The sequence below is a fragment of the Xyrauchen texanus genome, chromosome 48 (assembly GCF_025860055.1).
Source record: "Xyrauchen texanus isolate HMW12.3.18 chromosome 48, RBS_HiC_50CHRs, whole genome shotgun sequence".
NCBI classification, from domain to species: domain Eukaryota; kingdom Metazoa; phylum Chordata; class Actinopteri; order Cypriniformes; family Catostomidae; genus Xyrauchen; species Xyrauchen texanus.
In genome coordinates, this window is record NC_068323.1 from 21,949,751 (window position 1) to 21,958,134 (window position 8,384).

The following is an 8,384-nucleotide window of genomic DNA, read 5'->3' on the forward strand; positions in this document are numbered from 1 at the left end:
ATATGAGGACCGAATATGGTGACTGTATGTGACTAAGCAGTACACTGTCGCTGCATAACACCTGTGTGTGTTTAGCATGTGTGCTTACTCATGGTTTATGAGGACATGATTTGGTATATGAGGACCGAATATGGTGACTGTATGTGACTAAACAGTACACTATGACTGCATAACACCTGTGTGTGTTTAGTGTGTGTGCTTACTCATGGTTTATGGGGACATGATTTGGTATATGAGGACCGAATATGGCGACTGTATGTGACTAAACAGTACACTATGACTGCATAACACCTGTGTGTGTTTAGTGTGTGTGCTTACTCATGGTGTATGAGGACATGATTTGGTATATGAGGACCGAATATGGCGACTGTATGTGACTAAACAGTACACTATGACTGCATAACACCTGTGTGTGTTTAGTGTGTGTGCTTACTCATGGTGTATGAGGACATGATTTGGTATATGAGGACCGAATATGGCGACTGTATGTGACTAAACAGTACACTATGTCTGCATAACACTTGTGTGTGTTTAGTGTGTGTACTTACTCATGGTGTATGAGGACATGATTTGGTATATGAGGACCGAATATGGCGACTGTATGTGACTAAACAGTACACTATGTCTGCATAACACTTGTGTGTGTTTAGTGTGTGTACTTACTCATGGTGTATGAGGACATGATTTGGTATATGAGGACCGAATATGGCGACTGTATGTGACTAAACAGTACACTATGACTGCATAACACCTGTGTGTGTTTAGTGTGTGTGCTTACTCATGGTGTATGAGGACATGATTTGGTATATGAGGACCGAATATGGCGACTGTATGTGACTAAACATTACACTATGTGTAACACCTGTGTGTGTTTAGTGTGTGTACTTACTCATGGTTTATGAGGACATGATTTGGTATATGAGGACCGAATATGGCGACTGTATGTGACTAAACAGTACACTATGACTGCATAACACCTGTGTGTGTTTAGTGTGTGTGCTTACTCATGGTGTATGAGGACATGATTTGGTATATGAGGACTGAAACAGAAACAGGCATTTCTCTGTGTGGTCGGCGCCTCTTCTATGAGTTGTGCGAATGTCCCGATCTAAGGACGCTCATCCCTCGAGCGCGGACGCTTAATGCAGATAGATTAGAACTTATTTAATCATAATATCCATATATGTGTCACTGTGCATTTCTTATCATGAAGAAAATTGGCAATATGCAGCTTTATCAATAAGAGAGCACTTTGCACATTAGTTTGGAAATAGTTTATTAATTCTATTGTATGCTTGTTTATTTAGGCTTTTTTTAGTACTTGGTAAAAACTTAAATTAAAAGTTGCAAAAGTTGAAGCAAATCTTTTATCAAAAATCAAAAACATTGTTCAGTTTTGTTATAATTAAAAAACAATATATTTAAATTAAATTGTTGCTCAATGGCATATTTCTGCTCTTAGTTCTGCTGCTAATGTTTTGTAGACTTTGTTAATAAAAGAGTGTTGCTTAGTAACCTGTTTTTGCTTTGGTACCGAAAATGGTATCGAGTACCGTGAAATTTCACTGGTATTGGTACCGACTGCTGAAATGTTGGTACCGTGACAACACTACTACTCACTATTAAAAATACTTTATTCAATAAAAGTCAGTGGTACTCTACCTTGGGCATTTCCTGTCCATGGCAGGAATGTCATGGCAAGTCAACACCTCCATAGTCATAAGTAATCTCTCGAAATTCCCTTCCATCCATAATGGCCAAAAGATGGGGCATACCATCCACTTCTTTTTCATCTTTGCATTGGGTTTCTGCTCATCATTCACTAGTCTCCCAAGTGATCTGTCAACGCTTGAAGCATCAATGCTAAAGGGGTCATAAAAATCAACTGTTAAAATTGTTAACTAAAATGAAGCTCTAGAAGAGAACACATCTTTAGGAAGCATGTCAGTCTGCCCCAGATATCTCCATGTGTTATTTGGCTTCATTTCAAAAGATGCACATGGGCTAACATACAGTACAATACAGGCTACTCACCAGGGCAGGGTTGCACCAGCTGTGTGTAAGTTCTCACGTAAGTTGGGATGTAAATTTTACACTAAGGGCTTATTAACTTGCAGGGTTGCAACGGTATGAGATTTTTACGGTATGATAACCGTCTCAGAAAATATCACGGTTTCACAGTATCACGGTATACAGTATTACACAATTACTATTATCAGTGAAAACAGAAGGGTTATTTTATGTATTTATTTATTTTTGAGCAAACACTTTATTATAATTGAAACTTGAAAACATTTATTTTATTGAAGTGTAAAAAAAGTCTCTCTTTTGAATATAAATAAATAGAAAAAATAAGAAAGCTAACAGAATTATAATAAACAGAATTATAAACATGATAAAAATAGCATGTAACTATAACATGTTAGTTTACATGTTAAATTATCTACTAACTGAAAAATAACATCAGCTGTGTGAGCTTTTAAAGTAATGTCCTCTGATTATTAACAGTTAATATATACTGTAGGTGCACGACAGTGAGGCCAGACTGCTCGTGTCTGTACCTTTAACTCAGTGTTTCTCAACTGGTTTATAGTAATATATTGATTATTAACAGTTAACATATACTGTAGACGGCTCCTGTCTGTATCTTGAACTCAGTGTTTCTCAACTGGTTTTGCTTCAGGACAGATTTTACATTGGAAATCAAGTGTCGACCTGCCATAGATTAAACAAAACCTGTATTTAATGTATCCTGGGTCACATTTCCTTTTATATTGCAGTTTTGTTCATGGTTTTCCAATACAAGGACATGCATCAAGTGACATTAATTCTATTGTTGATGTCAAAATCTACAGGAAGTTTCTCTCCCCATTTTAAAAATTGAAGAACATATTTACTTACAGTGAGGAAAATAAGTATTTGAACACCCTGCTATTTTGCAAGTTCTCCCACTTAGAAATCATGGAGGGGTCTGAAATTGTCATCGTAGGTGCATGTCCACTGTGAGAGACATAATCTAAAAAATAAAATCCAGAAATCACAATGTATGATTTTTTAACTATTTATTTGTATGATACAGCTGCAAATAAGTATTTGAACACCTGAGAAAATCAATGTTAATATTTGGTACAGTAGCCTTTGTTTGCAATTACAGAGGTCAAACGTTTCCTGTAGTTTTTCACCAGGTTTGCACACACTGCAGGAGGGATTTTGGCCCACTCCTCCACACAGATCTTCTCTAGATCAGTCAGGTTTCTGGGCTGTCACTGAGAAACACGGAGTTTGAGCTCCCTCCAAAGATTCTCTATTGGGTTTAGGTCTGTAGACTGGCTAGGCCACGCCAGAACCTTGATATGCTTCTTACAGAGCCACTCCTTGGTTATCCTGGCTGTGTGCTTCGGGTCATTGTCATGTTGGAAGACCCACCCTCGACCCATCTTCAATGCTCTAACTGAGGGAAGGAGGTTGTTCCCCAAAATCTCGCAATACATGGCCCCGGTCATCCTCTCCTTAATACAGTGCAGTCGCCCTGTCCCATGTGCAGAAAAACACCCCCAAAGCATGATGCTACCACCCCCATGCTTCACAGTAGGGATGGTGTTCTTGGGATGGTACTCATCATTCTTCTTCCTCCAAACACGGTTAGTGGAATTATGACCAAAAAGTTCTATTTTGGTCTCATCTGACCACATGACTTTCTCCCATGACTCCTCTGGATCATCCAAATGGTCATTGGCAAACTTAAGACGGGCCTTGACATGTGCTGGTTTAAGCAGGGGAACCTTCCGTGCCATGCATGATTTCAAACCATGACGTCTTAGTGTATTACCAACAGTAACCTTGGAAACGGTGGTCCCAGCTCTTTTCAGGTCATTGACCAGCTCCTCCCGTGTAGTTCTGGGCTGATTTCTCACCTTTCTTAGGATCATTGAGACCCCACGAGGTGAGATCTTGCATGGAGCCCCAGTCCGAGGGAGATTGACAGTCATGTTTAGCTTCTTCCATTTTCTAATGATTGCTCCAACAGTGGACCTTTTTTCACCAAGCTGCTTGGCAATTTCCCCATAGCCCTTTCCAGCCTTGTGGAGGTGTACAGTTTTGTCTCCAGTGTCTTTGGACAGCTCTTTGGTCTTGGCCATGTTAGTAGTTGGATTCTTACTGATTGTATGGGGTGGACAGGTGTCTTTATGCAGCTAACGACCTCAAACAGGTGCATCTAATTTAGGATAATAAATGGAGTGGAGGTGGATATTTTAAAGGCAGACTAACAGGTCTTTGAGGGTCAGAATTCTAGCTGATAGACAGGTGTTCAAATACTTATTTGCAGCTGTATCATACAAATAAATAGTTAAAAAAATCATACATTGTGATTTCTGGATTTTTCTTTTTTGATTATGTCTCTCACAGTGGACATGCACCTACGATGACAATTTCAGACCCCTCCATGATTTCCAAGTGGGAGAACTTGCAAAATAGCAGGGTGTTCAAATACTTATTTTCCTCACTGTATATGAGCCCATTATTATCTCGTTTGTTAATTAATATTATATTTATACACATATTACACAGAAGGAAAGGCTCCTCATTACCATGGTTAGGTCAGTGTGCTAGTCTTAAATAATAGTTATATAATAATAAATTACAGTATTTATGAAAAATAAATATTAGCTGAAACACATCTTGAAACTTTAACTACAGCTGCCACTGTTGATATAAAATGAGGTCTAATAAATTCTAACTTTAGATTATTTCATATGAAACTATATAATAATACAGTATAAAAAATATATAACAGTTACTTTTACTCATGTAAAATCATGAAAGAAATTTGTAAAGGTGATGGTGTGTAATTTATTTATTTATTTCGGTGCATAGCACAGTGTTGCTCTTCCTCCGCAGTGCTGTTTGGCATGTCAGGGCTGCTACTGTTGAGAGGTTCGAATTGACAATCTCCGAAACACTTTAAACTAGAAAACTCTCGCTAGAATTGAAATTGGTCACATCAGTTTTGATGTCTGCGCTCCGCAATATCGAGGGAAGCCCAGTTATTGCACGCGTGCGCCAGAGAGAAGAGCAGATCATGATCGCGAGATCGTTACACTCGTCGCGAAAGTGCAGATGAGAAGTCTTTAGCTGTTTGCGAGATTATCATTAAATGTGCCTCGGCAGTCTTAAATAGTCGATCACTTGGGAGAACCATGGCATTGTTCTTTCCCTGCTGTCCCAGTCCGAATAGACCAGTTGAGAAACACTGCTTTAACTCACACTCATGTCAGACCCCTCGCTTCTCTCTGACATCTGCTGCATGTGTGTGTGTGTGTGTGACGCAAGTTGACGAGTCTGACAGACAGTCGAGAAGGAAAGGAGATGCACACGCGCATGTGAGATTCTCCGTCCGGTTGCATTTTTTCTCAATACCGTAGATAAGCAAATGCACATGGTGTGATAACCGTCCATTTTCAAACCGTGGTATAGCGTGAAACTGGTATACCGCTGCAACCCTAGTAACTACTAGTTAGTTTGTAAATAAGTCGGTGCTTATTTTGGTTGATCCACCTGTTCTTAAGGCAAGACTTCACTAGTAGGGTGTAAGCTCTCCGTAAAGTGATGCAGTCGCATAATATGATGTTTACTTGTATTTATCCAATAGGCAGCCTTCACATTTGTATACAGAAGTGTTAAAAAGCCGTTAACTTCAATTTGATCTTATTACGGTTGATGTTCACGTAACTGTCAGCTGTAATAAATTATATCCCCATTAAAATACAATACATAATAAAAGTAGATTTAATAAATAGTATATTTGCCCTGTGTAAATAACAATATATAGGAACTGTATGATAAATAAATACTATTACAACAGGCTGGAAATATTTGAATTTCTTATATATTTGGTATATTTTGAAACTTCACACCGGGTGATGCATCCTGAAAACTGCACCGTTAGAACAGTTTCATGCTTAAACGTAAAAATATGTTTTTTTCTCTCTCACGTAATGAGTGTAAACACCATCATATATGTCGAAAGGGCTGATGCCTGTCAATCAAAACATGAGCTCATTGATGTCATTAAATATTTCATCCATTACTCCTGGTCAGAGTCTGCCGTAAATATTTCGTTTATACGTAGGGTTACGTCATACCTAAGATTAATGGTGCAATGCTCAAATATTTAGTAGTGCATAAATTGTGACTTAGTGCCAATTTACACCACAACTAGGCTAAGATTGAAGTTACACACAGCTGGTGCAACCGGCCCCAGTAATCATTTCACTGTATGAAGATGTTTGTGTATTCATTTAATGAGTCTGATACCTTATACAAGATTCCTCTGGATTCAAGAATGAATGAACCTTTCAACATAAAGCCTTTTGCAAATACACCTCGCCCTATTAAAAAAAACACAACTGTTAATGGCAGTAATGGTAAACAAGCAGTAAACAAACTCTGAAATTACATTGTGTGCCAAATTAATATGCAAAACACAATAAAACACATAAAGCAATGGGAATCTGTTAACCAAAACTGTTTGACTAATAGTACTTTTTATTATTTTATACAGTTTTTACTTTTTATGATTACTAATTAAAAAATCATAAATGTTAGCATTTGTATTGTACCACTTAAATAATATAAACAACGCAAAAACATAGAAAAGTACATTTTCTAATGAGATTGGAAAAGTCCAAAGGAAAAATCAAATAACTAATCAAAAACATTAAGATAAACATGTTATCAAAAAATAAAATACCTAAATAATCTGTTGTTTTCCATATGAACACTCTGTATGTCTGATGGAGCATTCTTTATCTAACATAACAGAGCTCAACTTGCATTAAGAGACAAAAGGTTTACAAAAACATCTTACCTTTGGTGTGATTGATATATATATATATCCATGTATGTCTTAATCTTTGTCCAACTTCACGTGCTGTTCTGTATCTCTGAGAGGATTTAGTCCCCTAGTACAAAATATAATGTCAAGTCAGTCTCCACAGATATGCAGAATAATATTAATAACTCATTGCTTTAGCAGTGGCCCAAAATAACACACACAGAACACAGAATAACAATATTATCGCTAGTTTCATATAATTGGGTATGGTTTGGAGCTTTAAACAGAGTGCTTTTTTAACTAATAGTTGGTTTGCCCCTTCCTGCTCCATAACCATCACCGACAGCTGAAAGTATTCTTGTTGACACGTTTATGATAAACTGATAAATCAACAAGCGTGTACAAGCAGGTGAAGTTAGAAGATAACTCACTGTATGCACACTCATGACAGTATTTCATTAGTTACGAGTAATCTTAACTGAGTAATGAACAATTAAATAAGTCGTAAAGCTATTTAAACTCCACTGAGGCTATCAGACACATTTTTCATTAAATGTATAAAATATTAAATAAAAGGGCTTACTTTTCAGTTTTCGGTAAATTCCATGATGCTGAAGAACTGTTGCAGCTCCGATGTTAATCACTTCTCCAAACGCGGCGAATCTTCTCGAAACAGCCGACGTTTACGGCCAATTGTACGATATGGCGGGGAAATGTGTATGATTTAGCGGGGAAATGTGTGTTATTTGGCGCGAATGTGTGTACCTTGCAATACCAATTCCCACCTACAGGGGCACTGTTCAAAGTTCACACATACACATCATGGTTTAAAAGGTCCATATTTGTAAAGGTCATAAAAAGCGTGGGGATGTTTATCACATTCAAATAGCAATGTGAATTAATAAAACTAGTAATGTAGTAATCATACATCTATTAATAATGCTTTAAATTATTATTATTCAATAATTATAACAATTTAAATTCCCCGAATTACGAGACCATCAAAATTGGTCTCATAAACCGAATGGCCTCGTAATGCTGGTGTGTAAACCTGAAAATTGGTCTCATAAACCACATATGCCTACACACACACACACACACACACACACACACACACACACACACACACACAAACACACACACAAAAGCAGTTATCTTCCATACTAACTTTAATATGCTTTACCGGGTATACTCGTTGAACAACCTTTTCTTTCTTCGTAATGCAGTACTTGTGAGGTGTCATCCATATTTTGCTTGAGGCTTAAAATTATTGAAAAACTACTGTAACAGAGAGTTCCTTTGTTAGCAAAAAAAAACAAAAAATACTATATACAACCACATACAGCATCATTTATGGCTGTTACATTCCAGAAATTTGGGAATTGACTCCGATACCGATTCTTGGTTTTGGAATCGATGAAAATCAATGGACACAAATTTGGCATGTTACTTGATTACTAGTTTAATCCAAAGTAAAATACCACAGGTCTGGAAAACAGATGTGGTGAAGGGCTGAACAAACAGATCAGATTTACAGATGCTAACAGAC

General features: G+C 37.3%; 1 long non-coding RNA gene across 1 annotated transcript; it reads right to left on the reverse strand.

The window, feature by feature from the left end:
* Window positions 1–1,728: 1,728 nt before the first annotated feature.
* On the reverse strand, window positions 1,729–7,891 carry LOC127639379 (uncharacterized). Its single transcript, XR_007969955.1, has 4 exons — window positions 7,419–7,891; window positions 6,869–6,962; window positions 6,316–6,389; window positions 1,729–1,863 (listed from the first exon to the last, which is right to left on the reverse strand). It is a non-coding gene; the product is annotated as an uncharacterized LOC127639379 (long non-coding RNA).
* Between the last annotated feature and the right edge of the window lie 493 nt (window positions 7,892–8,384).